Below are 21,302 nucleotides of genomic sequence, written 5' to 3'. Positions count from 1 at the left end.
CGGGTTCATGCCCTGGTCTGGGAAGATCCCACATGCCATGGAGCGGCTAGGCCTGTGAGCCATGGCTGCTGGTCCTGTGCGTCCGGAGCCTGTGCTCCGCAACGGGACAGGCCACAACAGTGAGAGGCCCGCGTACCGCAAAAAAAAAAAAAAAAAAAAAAAAGAATAGGGACGGGACCTGCACCAGTGGGAGGGAGCCGTGAAGGAGGAAAGGTTTCTACACACTAGGAAGCCCCTTCGCGGGCGAAGACTGCGGGTGGCGGAGGGGGTAGCTAAGGAGTCGCGGAGGAGACCGCAGCAACAGGGGTGCGGAGGACAAAGAGGAGAGATTCCCGCACAGAGGATCAGTGCCGACCGGCACTCACCAGACGGAGAGGCTTGTCTGCTCACCCACCGGGGCGGGCGGGGGTTGGGAGCTGAGGCTCGGGCTTCGGAGTCGGATCCCAGGGAGAGGACTGGGGTTGGCTGCATGAACACAGCCTGAAGGGGGCTAGTGTGCCACAGCTAGCCGGGAGGAAGTCCGGGAAAAGTCTGGAGCTGCCAAAAAGGCAAGAGACTTTTTCTTACCTTTTTGTTTCCTGGTGCTCGAGGAGAGGGGATGAACAGTGCTGCTTAAAGGAGCTCCAGAGACGGGCACGAGCCGCGGCTAACAGCGCAGACCCCAGACACGGGCATGAGACGCTAAGGCTGCTGCTGCCGCCACCAAGAAGCCTGTGTGCGAGCACAGGTCACTCTCCACACCTCCCCTCCCGAGAGCCTGTGCAGCCCGCCACTGCCAGGGTCACGTGATCCAGGGACAACTTCCCCGGGAGAACGCACAGCGCGCAGCAGGCTGGTGCAACGTCAAGCTGGCCTCTGCTGCCGCAGGCTCGCCCCGCACTCCATACCCCTCCCTCCCCGTGGCCTGAGTGAGTCAGAGCCCCCGAATCAGCGGCTCCTTTAACCCCGTCCTGTCTGAGCGAAGCACAGACGCACTCAGGCGACCTACACACAGAGGCGGGGCCAAATCCAAAGCTGAACCCCGGGAGCTGTGCGAACAAAGAAGAGAAAGGGAAATCTCTCCAGCAGCCTCAGGAACAGCGGATTAAATCTCCACAATCACCTTGATGTACCCTGCATCTGTGGAATACCTGAATAGACAACGAATCATCCCAAATTGAGGAGGTGGACTTTGGGAGCAACAATATATATTTTTTTTTCTTTTTCACTTTTTGTCAGTATGTATGTGTATGCTTCTGTGTGTAATTTTCTCTGTATAGCTTTGCTTTTACCATTTTTTAAAAAATAAATTTATTTATTTTTGGCTGTGTTGGGTCTTCGTTTCTGTGCGAGGGCTTTCTCTAGTTGCAGCGAGCGGGGGCCACTCTTCATCGCGGTGTGCGGGCCTCTCACTGTCGCGGCCTTCTCTTGTTGCGGAGCACAGGCTCCAGTCGCGCAGGCTCAGTAGCTGTGGCACACGGGCTTAGTTGCTCCGCGGCATGTGGGATCTTCCCAGACCACGGCTCGAACCCGTGTCCCCTGCATTGGCAGGCAGATTCTCAACCACTGTGCCACCAGGGAAGCCCACTTTTACCATTTGTCCTAGGGCTCTGTCTGCCCGTTTTTGTTGTTGTTTTTTTTTAGTATAGTTTTTAGCACTTCTTATCATTGGTGGATTTTTTTTCTGATTTGGTTGCTCTCTTCTTTCTTTTTTTGTTTCTTTTATAAAATTATTTTTAAACATTTTTAACAATTATTTTTTATTTTAATAACTTTTTTATTTTATTTTTTTCTTCCTTTCTTTCTTTTTTTCTCCATTTTATTCTGAGCCGTGTGGATGACAGGATCTTGGTGCTCCGGCGGGGTGTCAGGCCTGTGCCTATGAGGTGGGAGAGCTGAGATCAGGACATTGGTCTACCAGAGACCTCCCAGCTCCACGTAATATCAAATGGTGAAAGCTCTCCCAGAGATCTCCATCTCAACGCTAAGACCCAGCTCCACTCAACGACCAGCAAGCTACACTGCTGGACACACTATGACAAACAACTAGCAAGACAGGAACACAACCCCACTCACTAGCAGAAAGGCTGCCTAAAATCATAATAAGGTCACAGACACCCCAAAACAAACGACTGGAGGCAGAACTGCCCACCAGAAAGACAAGAGCCAGCCTCATCCACCAGAACACAGGCACTAGTTCCCTCCACAAGGAAGCCTACACAACCCACTGAACCAAACTTAGCCACGGGAGACAGACACGAAAAACAATGGGAACTCCGAACCTGCAGCCTGCAAAAAGGAGACCCCGAGCACAGTAAGTTAAGCAAAATGAAAAGACAGAGGAACACACAGCAGATGAAGGAGCAAGGTAAAAACCCACCAAAACAAACAAATGAAGAGGAAATAGGCAGTCTACCTGAAAAAGAACTCAGAGTAATGATAGTAAAGATGATCCAAAATCTTGGAAATAGAATGGAGAAAATATAAGAAACATTTAACAAAGAACTAGAGAAACTAAAGAGCAAACCAAAAATGATGAACAACACAATAAATGAAATTAAAAATTCTCTAGAAGGAATCAATAGCAGAATAACTGAGGCAGAAGAACAGATAAGTGACCTGGAAGATAAAATAGTGGAAATAACTACTGCAGAGCAGAATAAAGAAAAAAGAAAGAAAATAATTGAGGACAGTCTCAGAGATCTCTGAGACAACATTAAACTCAGCAACATTCGAATTATAGGGATCCCAGAAGAAGAAGAGAAAAAGAAAGGGACTGAGAAAATATTTTAAGAGATTATAGTTGAAAACTTCCCTAATATGGGAAAGGAAACAGTCAGTCAAGCCCAGGAAGCGCAGAGAGTCCCATACAGGATAAATCAAAGGCGAAACACACCAAGACACATATTAATCAAATTATCAAAAATTAAATACAAAGAAAAAATATTAAAAGCAGCAAGGGAAAAACAACAAATAACATACAAGGGAATCCCCATAAGGTTAACAGCTGCTCTTTCAGCAGAAACTCTCCAAGCCAGAAAGGAGTGGAAGGACATATTTAAAGTGATGAAGGAGAAAAACTACAATCAAGATTACTCTACCCAGCAAGGATCTCATTCAGACTTGATGGGGAAATTAAAACCTTTACAGACAAGCAAAAGCTGAGAGAGTTCAGCACAACCAAACCAGCTTTACAACAAATGCTAAAGGAACTTCTCTAGGCAGCAAACACAAGAGAAGGAAAAGACCTACAATAACAAACCCAGAACAATTAAGAAAATGGTCATAGGGACATACATATCAATAACTACCTTAAATGTAAATGGATTAAATGCCCCAACCAAAAGACATAGATTGGCTGAATGGATACAAAAACTAGACCCATATATATGCTGTCTACAAGAGACCCACTTCAGACCTAGGGACACAGACTGAAAGTGAAGGGATAGAAACAGATATTCCAGGCAAATGGAAATCAAAAGAAAGCTGGAGTAGCAATTCTCATATCAGACAAAATATACTTTAAAACAAAGACTATTACAAGAGACAAAGAAGGACGCTATATAAGTATCAAGGGATCAATCAGGAAGAAGAGATAACAATTGTAAATATTTATGCAGCAACATAGGAGCACCTCAATACATAAACAGCCATAAAAGGGGAAATTGACAGTAACACAATCATAGTAGGGGACTTTAACACACCACTTTCACCAATGGACAGATCATCCAAAATGAAAATATATAAGGAAACACAAGCTTTAAATGATACATTAAAAAGATGGACTTAATTGATACTCATAGGACATTCCATCCAAAAACAACAGAATACACTTTCTTCTCAAGTGTTCATGGAACATTCTCCAGGATAGATCATATCTTGGGTCATGAATCAAGCCTTGGTAAATTTAAGAAAATTGAAATTGAATCAAGTATCTTTTCCGACAACAACGCTATGACACTAGATATCAATTACAGGAAAAATCTGTAAAAAATACAGACACATGGATGCTAAACAATACACTACTTAATAACCAAGAGATCACTGAAAAAATCAAAGAGGAAATCAAATAATACCTAGAAACCAATGACAATGAAAACATGACAACTCAAAACGTATGGGATGCAGCAAAAGCAGTTCTAAGAGGGAAGTTTATAGCAACACAATCCTAAGTCAAGAAACAAGAAACACCTCAAATAACCTAACCTTACACCTAAAGCAATTAGAGAAAGAAGAACAAAAAAACCCCAAAGGTACCAGAAGGAAAGAAATCATAAAGATCAGATCAGAAATAAATGAAAAACAAATGAAGGAAACAATAGCAAAGATCAATAAAACTAAAAGCTTGTTCTTTGAAAGGTAAACAAAATTGATAAACCATTAGCCTGACTCATCAAGAAAAAAAGGGAGAAGAATCAAATCAATAGAATTAGAAATTAAAAAGAAGTAACAGCTGACACTGCAGAAATACAAAGGATCGCAAGAGATTAATACAAGCAACCCTATACCAATAAAATGGACAACCTGGAAGAAATGGACAGACCCTTAGAAAAGCACAACCTTCCGAGACCAAACCAGGAAGAACTAGAAAATATAAACAGACCAATCAGAAGTACTGAAATTGAGGCTGTGATTAAAAATCTTCTAGCAAACAAAAGCCTAGGACCAGATGGCTTCACAGGCAAATTCTATCAAACATTTAGACAAGAGCTAACACTTATCCTTCTCAAACTCTTCCAAAATATAGCAGAGGGAGGAACACTCCCAAACTCATCCTATGAAGCCACCATCACCCTGATACCAAACCAGAGAAAGATGTCACAAAGAAAGAAAACTACAGGCCAATATCACTGGTGAACATCGATGCAAAAATCCTCAACAAAGTACTAGGAAACAGAATCTAACAGCACATTAAAAGGATCATACACCATGATCAAGTGGGGTTTATCCCAGGAATGCAAGGATTCTTCAATATACACAAATCAGTCAATGTGATACATCATATTAATAAACTGAAGAATAAAAACCATATGGTCATCTCAATAGATGCAGAAAAAGCTTTCAACAAAATTCAACACCCATGTATGATAAAAACCCTCCAGAAAGTAGGCATAGAGGCCATATATGAGAAACCCACAGCCAACATCGTCCTCAATGGTGAAAAACTGAAAGCATTTCCACTAAGATCAGGAACAAGACAAGGTTGCCCACTCTCACCACTATTAATCAACATTGTTTTGGAAGTTTTAGCCACAGCAATCAGAGAAGAAAAAGAAATAAAAGAAATACAAATCCAAAAAGAAGAAGTAAAGCTATCACTGTTTGCAGAAGACAAGATACTATACATAGAGAATCCTAAAGATGCTACCAGAAAACTGCTAGAGCTAATCAATGATTTTGGTAAAGTAGCAGGATACAAAATTAATGCACAGAAATCTCTTGCATTCCTATACAGTAATGATGGAAAATCTGAAAGAGCAATTAAGGAAACACTCCCATTTACCATTGCAACAAAGAGAAAAAAGTACCAAGGAATAAACCTACCTAAGGAGACAGAAGACCCGTATGCAGAAAATTATAAGACACTGATAAAAGAAATTAAAGATGATACAAACAGATGGAGAGATATGCCATGTTCTTGGATTGGAAGAATCAACACTGTGAAAATAACTATACTACCCAAAGCAATCTACAGATTCAGTGCAATCCCTATCAAACTACCACTGGCATTTTTCACAGAACTAGAACAAAAAATTTTACAATATGTATGGAAACACAAAAGACCCCAAAGCAATCTTGGGAAAGGAAAACGGAGCTGGAGGAATCAGGATCCCGGACTTCAGAATATACTACAAATCTACAATAATCAAGACAGTATGGTACTGGCACAAAAACAGAACTATAGATCCATGGAACAGGATAGAAAGCCCAGAGATAAACCCACATACATGTGGTCACCTTATTTTTGAAAAAGGAGGCAAGAATATACTATGGAAAAAAGACAGCCTCTTCAGTAAGTGGTCCTGAGAAAACTGGACAGCCACATGTAAAAGAATGAAATTAGAACACTCCCTAACACCATACACAAAGTTAAACTCAAAATGGATTAAAGACCTAAATATAAGGCCAGACACCATAAAACTCATAGAGGAAAACATAGGCAGAAAGCTCTATGATATAAACCACAGCAAGATCCTTTTTGACCCACCTCCTAGAGAAATGGAAATAAAAACAAAAATAGACAAATGGGACCTAATGAAACTTAAAAGCTTTTGCACAGCAAAGGAAACCATAAACAAGACGAAAAGACAACCCTCAGCATGGGAGAAAATATTAGCAAATGAAGCAACTGACAAAGGATTAATCTCCAAAATTTACAAGCAGCTCATGCAGCTCAGTATCAGAAAAACAAACAACCCAATCCAAAAATGGGCAGAAGACCTAAATAGACATTTCTCCAAAGAAGATATACAGATTGCCAACAAACACATGAAAGGATGCTTAACATCACTAATCATTAGAGAAATGCAAATCAAAACTACAATGAGGTATCACCTCACACCAGTCAGAATGGCCATCATCAAAAAAATCTACAAACAGTAAATGCTGGAGAGGGTGTGGAGAAAAGGGAACCCTCTTGCACTGTTGGTGGGAATGTAAATCGATACAGCCACTATAGAGAACAGTATGGAGGTTCCTTAAAAAACTAAAAATAGAACTACCATACGACCCAGCAATCCCATTACTGGGCACATACCCTGAGGAAACCATAATTCAAAAAGAGTCATGTACCACAATGTTCATTGCAGCTCTATTTACAATAGCCAGGAGATGGAAGCAACCTAAGTGTCCGTCAACATATGAATGGATAAAGAAGATGTGGCACATATATACAATGGAATATTACTCAGCCATAAAAAGAAACGAAATTGAGTTATTTGTAGTGAGGTGGATGGACCTAGAGTCTTTCATACAGAGTGAAGTAAGTCAGAAAGAGAAAAACAAATACTGTATGCTAACACATATATATGGAATCTAAAAGAAAAAAATGGTTATGAAGAACCTAGGGGCAGGATGGGAATAAAGACACAGATCTACTAGAGAATGGACTTGAGGACACGGGGAGGGGGAAGGGTAAGCTGGGACGAAGTTAGAGAGTGGCATGGACGTATATACTCTACCAAATGTAAAATAGATAGCTAGGTGGAACAAGCCGCATAGCACAGGGAGATCAGCTCGGTGTTTTGTGACCACCTAGAGGGGTGGGTTATGGAGGGTGGGAGGGAGGGAGACGCAAGAGGGAAGGGATATGGGGATATATGTATATGTATAGCTGATTCACTTTGTTATAAAGCAGAAACTAACACAGCATGGTAAAGCAATTATACTCCAATAAAGATGTTAAAAAAAAGAAAAATACCTCTGGTTGGTGTGTATACCTCCTGGAAGGAGGCAACAAAAGGATTAGTGGTTGTGTGGTGCCTGGTTTCCCTACCGTGGTTTTCCTCCTCTCCCTACTCCTTAATCTCTTTACTCAGGTTCTGCTGTAAAAGCTAGTGATAGCTTCCCTTTTTTGCAACTTTTATATTTTTTCAAATCTAATATTTTCATACTTATGTTAAATTTCTTTCCATCTGTTCGAATAATTTTGCTTCAGATGGTAAACGTTATCCAGTTTTGTGTCATCTCTCATTTGGGGAAGTTGTTCTACTTTGGTGTCTGGTTATTTCGGCTGGTGATCTTGTGTTCTCCTAGGGGTATCAGCCAGCTCATCTGGCCATGCATATTGAAAAAGGTCCAAAAGCCAGGCCCTATCTGTGTCACTACAGAGATTAAGGATGGGGAGATTATGAGTCACAGGGTAGAGAACCCCAGCACTAGAAGCACCACTCTTGATTGCTGTCACCTCACCAGAGAACTCTAGCCAGACTTTCCCCTTTAAATCCTTAGTTAGGGATGAAGGAGTTTAAAACAAGTTCTCCCCTCCCCTCACGCCAAAATGTGCCACTTTAACATGTGGATTACTTTAAGCTGAAGTCGATGAAAGCCCAAAAGACTCCGCAAGAGATATTTACCTTTCCTTTAATTGCCTAAAGGAATTCAGGTAGAGGGCCTTGTCTGGGAAGAGAACCATCTCCAGAAATAACCACGATGAACATGGGCGAGGTGTTGTAAGGTGGGGAGCTCTGCAGGGCCTAAGGATCAAAGTCTCTGTGTCCCATTGTCTCTGCATGGAACAGCAAACATTTGTTTACCAAACCTTTGCTCTTTCCAACTTCCTGTGAATTGTCTTCCTCTCCTTTGCAGTCTCAGACCCCTATCCCCTTTTCCTTAGCTCAGAATGGCATATAAGCCTCAATTGTCTGACTGCCTAGGGATCCCATATGCTTATGGGACCCCATATGTATGTAACTAATTTTTCCCCTGTTAATCTATCCTATGCTAATTTGACTATTAGACCAAAGAACCAAGAAAGGTGAAAGTTTTTCCTCTGCTACAGGGAGAAGCAACACAGGGAGAAAGCATATCCTCCCTTGCTATATAGTAGCCCCCAGGGTGGGGGGAATGGAGGAGCAAATTCCCAAGGTCAGTCAGTCCACACCTATTCCCACCAATTCTTCACCCCAGCAGGACAGACACTAGCACTAGTAGCCTAGCACTGGAAGAATTAGACATTGATCTGTCTTAAGGCGGAGGTCGGAGGTGGGGTGTGGGGAGCTGAACCCCAAAGATTTTCTCCAGCCTCTGGCTTCCCTACGTCTCGAGCCAGCCACCCACCACTTAGGCTCACCACTCAAGATAGTCCTCAGTTCCCCAGGGCTTCTCACACTTTGTTTTGTTTGTTCCTAGATTCCACTATCCTGGATAATTACCAGCTATAGATTCTCTAAGGTTGATTTTGGAGTTCCGTTGCCGGAAGCCCATGCTGGTTTGCTTATTTTTAGGACCTGGAAGCCCATCTCCTCAGTGAGTTTCTTGTAACAGACGTTTTGGCCAGCTTTCAGGTATGATTAGTCAACATGCAAATTGTGTTTGAGAAGCAATTTAGCCATATGAACCAAAGCCTTCAGATGTGCTTAGCAATTCCACTTTTTAGAAATGTATCCTGAGGAGGTAAGCTGATATGTATGCAAAAGTGTATAAGGTCATCTACTGCGGTGTTATTGCTAATAGGAACAATTTGGAAACAACTGAGTATTCATCAACAGGGGACTGGGTAAATAAAATCTGGTATACAAATACAACATGATGCTCTTCAGTCATAAAAATAATGATACAGACCTATATTTATGGGTGTAAAAGATATGCTCAGCAACTGTTAAATGGCATTTAGAATATGATTCCATTTATGTAAAATGAAAGAGAAAAAGGGAGTAAGAGGTCTGGACCACATACAGCAAACTGCTACCAATAATTATCTCTGGGCTTGGAATTTAGGATTATATTTGCTTTCTTCACTATGATTTTCTATATTGTTTGATAGGCAAACATTTATCTTTATAATCTCTATGATCGGAAAGAAGTATGTCTATTTTTATCTTTGGAAAATTAAAAACGCTAAATATCCCCCAAATGTGAAGCCACAGACTAAACTTCCCTGATGACTTTAGCCCCATTCATATAGTGGCGGGGGCTTCAGGATAACATGCTGCAGGCCTTCAGCAATAATTTGCTGTTTTATAACTTTTAAGCTCCTGTAACCCAGGGGCACAATAAAATAGGAAGGCTAATTCAGTGGAGCTGAAGAAACACTCATTATCTGGGGAAAGGGTTTCCCCAGAGCTTAGTCACTTGGAACCCAGTGTGGGACCACCGGGGCAAAGACAGCAAATGCAAGCTGATGAAATATTCGTGGTCTTGACTGCTTGGAGGGGTTCACTGAAGCATTGTTTATGCTGCTATTTCCTGCAAGTCTGAGGTGGCCAATCAGCTGATAATAGGTTGGGGGAAAGGGGTAGCAGTGAACATAAACATTGTCAGAATACGGTGATGATAGCAGGAATCAAGAATGAGCCGCATGGCACAGGGATATCGGCTCGGTGCTTTGTGACTGCCTGGAGGGGTGGGATAGGGAGGGTGGGAGGGAGGGAGACGCAAGAGGGAAGACATATGGGAACATATGTATATGTATAACTGATTCACTTTGTTATAAAGCAGAAACTAACACACCATTGTAAAGCAATTATACTCCAATAAAGATGTTTAAAAAAAAGAAAAAAAAAGAATGAGTCAGATACCTTGCTGATGTTCCCTGGCCTTCCAACCTTGAGATTCCTGTCTTAGAATCTGGAAACTTAATTCAAATGAGCTAATGGGCTCCCCTGGAGCAAAATGGCTTTTGGTCTTGGTGAGAAATGAAGGAACAGCTAGTTTCCTGAGGCATCAGAAAAGGATCAACACTTGGGGCAAATACAATGGTTGAAGCTTCCTGGAGTGAGAGGAAAATGACTCTAGGTTAGCAAGATCCGGGGTATGCTTACTGTTTATTATTAATATTAAAATATATTTATTAGTTATTTCAAGAAACCAGGTTTTCCCCACTATTTAAAGAAGAGATACCGAGAATGAGACCAAGTTATCTCACAGTTTACCTCCACCTACTATAGAAGGAGGTACAAAAAAGCAGGCACAGCTTGGCAGGTGGACTAAATGACCCAAGAAAAAATCATTTATGCTGATGATTTCAGAGTCAATTTAGTGACTCTAAACTAAAAGGGAACTTATCTACTCTGTGCCATGTACTATGCTGGGCACATTATATGCATAATCTCATTAGTTCTCACAAAACTGTATATCTTTAAGATAGGAAAATTATCCCCAAATTGCAGATAAGGAAAAAGGAGGATCAAAAAGTAATTATCTTGGCTCAGATTCAAAGCCAGTTAAGAAGTTCATACCCAGATTCAAGACTCAGCTCTGTTTGGCTTCAGGAAAAGAATGCTCTTTATATCCACTCACCACTTTGGCTCCCAAACTCCTCTCATGGCCTGAATAGCTGCAAATCAAATGTATTGTAGTGTAACCTCCACAGTGAGTGTTAAGCTTGAGTCTCTGACAACATGGCTAGGTTGGTTTGGTAGGAACACCAAGGCTTCTACCATGGTCTGAAAACTTGGTTTTTGATCCAGTATCCAGTCCTCTTTCCCTCTTCCTGATTACACCTCCAAGCAGCCCATGTACTTGAGGAAAGGCTGACTCCATCCCACAGCTCCAGGGCTTAACCTACTCAAGCCAATCAGCACATTCCATCATCCTGGCCAGAATGCTTGGATGAGGGAGGAGGGCATGTGATCCAAACAAGTCTATGAAGGTGAATTTCAGGATTCTTGCTTGGAATGCTGGTGGGACCTGGCGTGCAGATGTAAAGGCTGGAACTGCTGCAGCCTTTTTACTATCAAGTGGCAGGCCCAGTGTGGGATGAAGCTGACACAGTAAAAGGCAGAATGAAGAAAAAGAAAAAAAAAGGAAAGAATGAAACTGGGTCCTCATTAACAGCACTAAATTGCTAGATCAGCCAAACTTGTGTCTGGATTTTCCTACTATGTGAGTCAGTAAATCATTATCTAAAACAGTGTGGGTTTTGATATTGTTTCCCAACAGATACAGAATATGGTACCAGAAGTGGAGTTATGGAAGTAATAAACCTATAAGTGTGGAATTGGCTGGATAGAGACAGTAAAGAGAAGGGGAGTGAGAACCCATTGATCTCAAACTGGGAATTTGGTGTCTTTGTTCCTTGATTGTGAAACAACTGGTTATACTATAGCCTGTTAATAAAATGATCATATAGTTTATTGTCCAAACTAGAACATATCTGAGAATGAAACAGAGGTGCCATTAATAACTATGTCAGATAATCCTTCACTGTTCAGATTTCAACCCACTTTTTTTTTCTTAACCCTTGGAGCCCAGCAGTGCATTTACAGTATGTATTTGTTGTAATTTATCCAGGATCTGGCATATTTTCACTTCCCCCTCAGAGTGTGCAGCATGTCTTTATAGTGGAAATAGAAGTTCATACGAGTTCATTAAGGCTGGACTGAAGTCACATGTGAGGAAGAAGCAAGCCAGGAGAATAGAAAATAGGCAACAGCCAAGGAGTTTGATTTTATCACAAAGGTGATGGGAAACCATTACAGGAGTTTAAGGAAAGTAGTGTCCTACTGAAACTGTGTAACTCAGACTGGGACTTGAACCCACCGTCTTCTAATTATTAGATCACACACCTGGTCTCAGGACTTAATAAAACTCAGGTTCTTGATGTCTCATTGCAGAAAGAATTCAGTAAGAGACAAAGTGATAGGTAAGAAGTGGATTTCTTTAGAGAGAAACACACTCCACAGACAGAGTATGGGTCATCTCAGAAGGTGAGAGGCCCCAAAATATGGGGGTGGTTAGTTTTTATGGGTTGGGTAATTTCATAGGCTAACAAGAAGGAGGAGTATTCCAACTGTGTTGGAGAAGGGGCGGAGATTTCCAGGAATCGGGCCACAGCCTACTTTTTGATCTTTGATGGTCAGCCTCGGAACTGTCATGGCACTGGTGGGTGTGTCACTTAGCTTATGCTAATGTGTTACAATGAGCGTATAATGAGGCTCAAGGTCCACTGGAAGGCAAATCTTCTGCCATCTTGGATCTAGTTGGTTCTAACCAATTTTTGTCATGTCCTATGTCTATGTCATTCTTTTAAAGGTTGTGTTGTGCCCCCTTCCCTCCTGTTTCACTATCAATCTCCCATTTAAAAAAAAATCAGTATTGTGCAATGAGGAAGACAGATAAGAAGAGAGGAAGCTACATGCAGACTACTGCTCTAAGAATAATGAGCATTTTTAACACTGATAGTGGCAAGGTGGAAAGGAGGGGACAAATTTGAGAGATTGAGAAGCAAAAGGGGAGCAAAACGATGTACCTGAAGCCAATTCTCATAATGATACATTCGCCTAAAATTCTAAATAACAAAACAGCATTTCAAAACCGATATGACAGTTTCAGCCCATTTTGAGAGCGATCATTCTTTTAGGTTTCTTTTCTTTCTTCTGCAATGTTCAAGGAAATTTCCTCAATTTATCTGAGGGCATTTTCACATTTAGATCATATGGCTCCTAATTGTTTAAAGGATACAATGAATTTTATATACAAAACATTGAGTATAGTCCCTTTTGTCTATTCATTCGTTCAGCTGTCTTTTCCAGTTATGCCTACCACTGAGCTTTTCAAGGATTTTTGTCCAATTAGTCTAACGGCACATCTGTCTAAGTTTCATTTTTCTAATGTGTTTATCACGTTTGTAGAATTCCACATGACTCTCCTAATTTATCCATTTTGAGGATTCTTCCCTCTTTCTTGTTGGATTCTGTGTATGTGTTTTGCATTTTCTGAGTACTCGATTTATTAAGCAAATTAGATCTTTTCTAATATTTTCCCATGTTTCGCTAAATATGACATTTTATACAGTAGAAAGTAAAAGATGTAATGGATATAGAGAAAGTCTCTTTAGCTCCACAGAATTTCACTTTATACAAAATAATACTTGATCACAAAACTCTAAAAACAAAATCCACCATAATATCACATGTTATTAGGAACGGCATGCTGGTAATCAGAAGCATTTTTATGGTATAAGTTCAAGGTAGCTTGGATAGTTTAATGAGTCCAGGACTTGAAGTCAGACTTGAACTTGAATACTGGCCATGACACTTCTAAGCCATGTGACCATGGCCAAGTTATTTGGCTTTTCCAGGCCCTAATATCCTTCATTTCCATAGTACTAAGATTTATTTCATAGGACTGTTGTAAAAATAAAATAAAATAAAATAATAAAATAAAAATTAAATAAATTAAATTTAAAATGATAATAAAATAAAATAAAGGACTCAATGCATACATACATGCATGTGAAGTACTTTTAAAATAGTAGCTATTGTCATAGATTTTATACCAGGTTCCTCTGCCTTCAGTGAACTGGATAGAAACCCAGTGGTAGGACAGCAATTTTCTTATCTGGAAAATGGGATAAGAGTATTACCTCTCTTGTAGGGCTATAGTGAGAATTAAATGACATAATGTACGTAAACATATGGAACTGTGACTGATACATACTACGCACTCATTGTATTTAGTCATTATCATGATTATTACTACTTTTTACTCTGATTAAATGTAAATCAAGTAATACTTTTATTCAAATACTCACCACGAGTTGAGTTCTCAGTATCTTACATCTCAAGAACTAAAACCAGCACTGAATAAGCCCCAAACTTGGCTTTACCTAAAACTGTAAGGAGGTGGCTATATACAGTGTTGAAAGGACCTCTTATCAACTTCAAATGTATCTCTTGTAACATCTCAGAATCTGTTATCTACAGAAACAGGACAGTGTAAGTGGGAAGTCGATAACCAGTACCTGAGTGCCAAGATTAGAGTTTGCATGACACCTCTGAAACTTCCCTTTTCAACTTTGGCCAGACAAAAGAGGAGATTTTAGGGGCCAGAGTGTCCAGCAACCCAGTTAGTAGACTCAGACTGTGGAATTGCAACTTCTTATAATGTCGATACTTTATTGACACCTTGAAATAGATTATGGAAACAATTGCACACACAAATGCACCTAGCATTATGGGCATCCTGGAGGAGAGATCTCCTAGAACCCAGCAGATCACTTCACCAAGTGGGGGGTGGGGGGAGAGAAACTTTATAAAACTTTGCTTGAGATCCAGAATAGGTACAGATCACTCATAACTGCAACCTTTTAAAACGATGTGTTGATAGAGGGTTGTATTAGTTAGGATTCAGTTGCTGTTGACACCCAAAATTTATTTATCTCTCATTTAATAATCTGAATTTACATAAGCAGTCCATTGCAGTTGTCAGTGTCAGAGACCCAAGTGCTTTCTGTGTTTTTGCTCCACATTCCCTACAATATTACTGTCATCTTTAATTCCAGGATGGCACACCATGATGGTCTCACTCCAGCAGAAGAGTTAAAGGAGAAGAAGGTCACACTTCTTTCCTTTAGAGGCATGACCCAGAATTTATATATGTCACTTCCACTCATATCCCATCAGCCAGAACTTAGCCACATGCACACTTACCTGCAAAGGAGGCTGGGAAATGTTATCTTTGTTTTGGGTGGCAAAGTGCCCAGCTAAAGCTTGGAGTTCTGTTAATATGGAAATTAAATGAGAAAACATAATAAGAAACAACTAGCAAACTCTATTTAAAAGGCAATTTAGATTGGTAGTTGAGGATACAGGCCTTGGAGGCTGAGAGCCTGGGTATGAGTCATGGAATAGCAATTAAGTGTGTGGATTAGCTCTCAATTCCCTGGGTGACCTTGGCAAAGACATTCATCTCACTAAGCTGCAGTTTCCTCATAATATAGTGCCTATTTCATCAGATTATTGAAGGAGTTAAAACCACTAATCCAAGTAAATTTCTCAGCGTAATTCTTGGCACTTAGTAAGTACTCAATAATGTAAACTATTATTATCAGTAACTAGAAACATCATTTCCTCATTACGGCATTCTTTTAGGAAGGACAGAGGGCAAGGACTGTGTCTTGGATTTTCTCTTGGAGAAGGGGTGAGTATATTTTGCATGCAGGATCTGTAGGGACAGGAAAAGATGTTTTTACATATATGTTTTTTCCAAATAGTCTCTTAAAGTGATCTCAGTATATCTTTGTGTTGAGTGTTGAAGAAAATGTGTCAAGCTTTATACGGTAAGCAGTTATTCCCACATGCTGCTCTGGGCACTGGCAGCTTTAAAATCATCTGACTCTTAGTAAAACGTGTGGATTCCTAAGTGTCCCACAAATAGAATCTCCAAGCATATGGCACTGTATTTTTAATAAGCTCTCTGAGATAAAGCTGATACGCTGCTAAGGTTTTAGAACCATTGCCGAGTAACAGTGCTAATACTAATAAGTTTTTGTTGTCATTAACAATGACGACTACATTTATTTAGCCTTACTCTGTGTCTGGCATGGGTCTAAGCACTTTATGCCATTAACTAACTTAATCCTCACAATAACCCTATGAATTGTTACTTTTATCATCTTCATTTTACCAATTAAAAAAACTGAAACACAAAAGCTTCAGTCATTTTCCCCAATCACAGAGTAAGTAGTTGAGCCAGGATTTGGACCCAGTCTTTCTCAGAGTCCATACACTTAACCACAGTATTCTGCCTCCATTCACAGTGGAAGGGAAGTGACAAGTGGAACTGGAGCCAACTAGGGGACGATCAGGGCTCCATCACAGCCTGAGTTCCCATAGGTGTCCCACCCACCCTTGTTCACTTACAGAAAAACCTACGACATATCATAACAAGCTGGAATAAAATGCCTCTTGAAGAGCATTAACCATGAAGAAACATTTTTCCAAACATGATCAAAGACAGCTGAACTAGATCTGGTGCTGCTAAATATCCAAAGTAGATAGAAATTACATTGAGCCATGCTTGGCACTTCCTGGCCATAACGTTAATTTTGAGTTTCCTGAAACAGCTACCCAGCCGAACTGCCAGCTGTGCCAGGTTCCGCAGGGGAAGGGCATGGGGCAATGATGCAGGAGTGATGCAAAGTCCTACTCAGAAAAAAACGAAGAGTCTCCAAGGCTAGGTCACCACCTCCATGACAGCTTCTCCCCACCGAATCTGCTCAGTGCTCAGGCAGTCCAGGACCTGTATTGGCTCTTTTCTCAAGGAAATCTCTTGTACTTGAGGAGACTCCCAAGCTCCATGCTGCCCAGGGAATTTTAGAAGCCAATAAAATAAGTGGTCTTTATATTTACAAGCAGTTCTGAAAATACCCTGTCACTTACCTGTTTGTTTATCTCTCTACCTCACAGACTGAGTGACCTAGCAGAAAATAAGTGTGGTGGACTGCAAAACTGGCTACAAAAACCTCCCCCACAGCCAAGTGGGGGAGTCTAATTCTCTATCCCTGAATCTGGGTTGGCCATGTGACTTGCTTTGGCCAAGAAGACATTGGCTAACAGGGAGGAAAGAAGGGGTAAACAGAAAAGTGATGGTGCGTGGGGGCTTGTTCTCTTGCAAGAGAGCTCAGAACCCTGAGACCACCATGTGAACAAGCCCAGAACAGCTGCTGAAGGATGAGAAGCCAAGGAGAGGAGAACCAGGGAGCCTCAACAAATGGACAGTCAACCTTCAGACATGCAACTGAGACCATCCTAGATCACGTAGTTCCCAGCCACCCACCAGCTGACCACAGATGCGTGGGAGGGCACGTATGCACTGATATGGCTAAGACCAGAAAAGCCTTCCAGCTGACACACAAAATCATGAGCTAAATAAAACAGTTATTCTTTTAAGCCTCTAAGTTTTGGAATGGTTTGTTACCCAGCAAATGCTAACTGAAGCAAGGAGATAAATTATTAAAGGGAAACGTTTCAGAATAAAAAATGCCTGCGTTCAAAATTCCAGCTTTTCCTCTTACTAGGTGTGAGGCTCTAGACAACTAATTTAATTTCTCTGACTATACATTTCTTCATCTGTAAAATTGGGAAAATAAACATAATCATACCCTGAGTTCTTCTGGAGAGTCAATGAGAAATGTGGGAACCACTGTGTTTGCTTTACAGTATTATTATTATTATTATATCATCATCATTAAGTTGCTTTGAACTGAGCTATATGCTAGAACAGAGCTATTGTCAGGTTCTGGAGATAAAGAAATAAATCTAACAATATATTGGCCTGAGCAAGGAGTCAATAACCATCTATAGAAAAGAATTGGATTGTGTAACCACTGTCGGAGGTTGCACAGTGTTTGTCATTCCCAGAAAACATCACTAAGGTTCCAATTCTCAGGGGGAGGACAGGAAGCAGCAGCAATCAAATAGGAATGGGGGCATCCTATTGCTACAGAATAGAACCTGGGAGAGTAGCGGGAAGCATTGGCTTTAGATAGAGAGAGGTGTCCAGGAGGAAGCCCCACTGGCCTTCAGGTTCCTTATGAAATAGAAATAAGAACCAAACATCCAGGAGCAGCTTGACATAATGAGAAACAACACAAATTCTGGAATCAGAAACACTAGTTCAAATCCAAATGGGTCTCAGTTTGCTCATCTATAAATTGGGACTATAGCACCAATATGATTCACATGTTGGTTCGTATGGTAGTTGTGAGAATTTGACAAAATACTAATATAAAATGCCTCCCATAGTACCTAGCACAGGGTAGGTGATCAACCAACATAATTTCTTTCCCCATCTCTTCTATGTTCATAAAGTCACTTTGTTGTTCATCTCCTGACATAACTAGTGTCCTGTAACCTGGGGATGCAGTAATATCTGAAGGCCAGAACACTGACCACAAATACTATTTCTAGCTTTGTGACCTTGAACCAATCACTTAGCCTCTCTGTTTATCAGCTTCTCACTGGTGAAATGAGAATAATACTTCCTGTCCCTGATGCATTTCTCAAGGATAACGGGATGATTCATTCAATTTTAAACCCTAACTCGGGGCTTGATCATGCTGTGTAGAAAAATAAATAAAACACAAAAGGAAAGTCAAATGACTAATATTAAAGTTCTGAGGCACTAATGCATAGTCAGTGACATTTCCATCACTGCCAATTCCTTTCTCTCTCTCTGTTTGTTTGTTTTTGCGGTACGCAGGCCTCTCACTGCTGCGACTTCTCCCGTTGCGACCTCTCCCGTAGCGGAGCACAGGCTCCGGACGCGCAGGCTCAGCGGCCATGGCTCATGGGCCCAGCCGCTCCGCGGCATGTGGGATCTTCCCGGACCGGGGCATGAACCTGCGTTCCCTGCATCGGCAGGCGGACTCTCAACCACTGCGCCACCAGGGAAGCCCTCTCTCTCTGTTTTTAATCTTAGACCCTGTCATGGAGAGATGCCCTCCTTAGCCTGGCTTTGCTGTCTCTTTTCCCCCTTCTCCCCGACCCAAGTCTACAGCTCTTCAACATGAACAGAAAGCCAAAAGTGAGGAATGAATATGCAGGCAGGAAGCAGAGGTAGAAACAGGCCTGGGAAAATAACACAATAATAATTTATTGAGCACTTACTCTGTGCTAAGCACCCTGCTATGTACTTTACACGTGTTATCTCATCTAATCCTAACAATTCAATGAAGGAGATACTGTTTTAGGAAGTTTCAACAATTGGCCAAGGTCACACAGTTAACAGTAATAGCAGAGCTGGGATTTAGATCCAAGCTGGCTGACCTCAAAACTCCCTAGCAGTTTAACCTGTAGAGTATAAAGTATATTCAAGATCAGTATGGCACAGTGGTTGAGACTATAGGTTCTGGAGTCAGATGCCTGGTTTGAATCCTAGATCTGCTTTTATAGAATGACTTCGAGCCATCACTTAGTAATATCTAAGATATATAATAATGTATAGTAGATTATATTATATGTATATAATATGGCTCATATGTAATATATTATAGGTAGTATATGTTACATATATAATACACACATTAATATATTAATAATAATATATAATATATGTGTGATTATATATATATATTTTATATATAGTAGATATATACAAAGTAGATTTTACTTATGTATATAGTAGGTAGATATATAGGTAGATATATGTGTGTGTCTGTGTATATATATGTGTATATATGTATATACATACATATATATGTGTGTGAATATATATATGCCCAATCTGATTTTAATAATCACAACAACCCCACGAGGAAGGTAATAGCATTATCCCCACTTTACTAACGGGGAAAGTGAGACACAAGAGGTCAAGAAACTTATTCAAGATGACATAGCTAGTAAATGGCAGAGACAAGTTTCAGACTTGGGCAGTTTAGTTCCAGAGTCCATACCCTTGACCAGCACACCATTCAGCTGCCACTATGTGTGGATGCTCCACTTCTGCCCTGGCTCCTCCCCATGTCCTTGGGAGCTGCAGCTGCTTTGTTGCTTCTCCAGCCTTGATGCCAAAGTCTAGGAGGCACAAATCAAGTTGTCCCCAGAACTCTCACCACACTCCACTCTGGCCCAGTGGCAGCATCAGGTGAGCCCAGGAGCTCCTTCAGCTCAGCAAGCATCCCACCAGACTAGATCAGAGATGCGAGAGAAGCCAGGCTCTCCAAATGCAGGCAGCCCCGATCTCCATGACTGGCTCTCCTAGGGCCCCTCTTTTGGCCTGAAGTGCTGTGGTGGAGAGAAGAACCTCCTTCTACGCCCCAATTTTCCTTCTGTAGAAGACACTGCTGCCGTCACTGCAGTAAGTCCCTTGGAATCTCTTTTATCAGCTCATCCTCCAATTTCTGCAATGCTTTGCTACTAATAGGGCAGCTGGGACCTCCAGAGGATGGCCTTGGGCACCGAGAGCTAAGAGCAGACCCTGTGTGAGAGTTCAGAAACCCAGCTCCTTTGCTTCCAGACAGAGTAAACACTGACGTGTAACTTACTTTCTAGAGTTCCCTCGGGGATCAGCCTGACCCAGGGAACTCAGCCGAAATAGCACCCTTCTTGGTCTTCCCCCTCTCTGTCCATCCTCCCTCTCCCTCACTGGTTTCTCCAGGGAACACTTTCTTAATAAATTACTTGTACATGAATCTTTGGTTCAGGGTCTGCTTTTGAAAGAACCCAACCTAAGAGAGAATTTTGGTTTCATTTTGTCTCAGTGACTTTCTAGGCTCATCTTAAATGCGCTTGCTAATAGTGACCGAAATTGGTGGGCATCTCTTAGCAAGCCTTGCATAGATATGATTGACAACTTTCTTAGTAGAAGGTGTGAGCACTTATCAACCAACGTCCTCAGCTTCAGGTGCTCAACTGAAGTTCCAGAAAGGGCAGGACATTTTCTATTTAACACCCTGTTATGTGATTTTCCCCCTTAGTATTGTCCAGACTCTGTGATAAAAGAGAACCTCTATCTTTTCTTCCTTTTATGCCTGTTTTAGAGTGAAACTTTCTCCTCAGCTCTGACATATTCACTGGGGCTCTTATGCTTCAGCTGCCACGGAGATGAGTTTGCCTCCATTTGGAGAACTGACAGGTAGGAAAAATATTTATAAAACGAAAATCAAAACCAAGACACCTGGCTGCCACCGGGGACCCTGATAGTGTCACATGAAGGCTTTCTCCTCCACACCCTCTAGCCAGTATCTCTCATTTAACAGGCTGCTCAGAAGTCCTCCCCATTCCTGTCTTAGGTTCATTTCACAGAGGCCAACAAATTCCTTCCCTGTGAAGCAAGTCATATCCTGGGAGATCATAGCCTTCAAGTCATGAAGTCATGACACGCACTGAGGTAAACAGATGAGGTTGCTAAGAGTTGGAGGTGACCTTCCCGGGCCTCCT

The 21,302-nt window shown here is 41.3% G+C and overlaps 1 pseudogene; it reads right to left on the bottom strand.

The window, feature by feature from the left end:
* Positions 1–21,302, bottom strand: part of LOC149748698 (endoplasmic reticulum mannosyl-oligosaccharide 1,2-alpha-mannosidase pseudogene) — a 122,811-nt pseudogene extending 101,509 nt beyond the window's left edge.

This window comes from Delphinapterus leucas, chromosome 7 (genome assembly GCF_059928025.1).
Source record: "Delphinapterus leucas isolate spDelLeu-1000000601 "Yukka" chromosome 7, BTC_Dleu_Yukka2, whole genome shotgun sequence".
NCBI lineage: Eukaryota > Metazoa > Chordata > Mammalia > Artiodactyla > Monodontidae > Delphinapterus > Delphinapterus leucas.
Note: the sequence above shows the minus strand (reverse complement) of the source record. Positions and strands in the feature narration are given on the sequence as shown.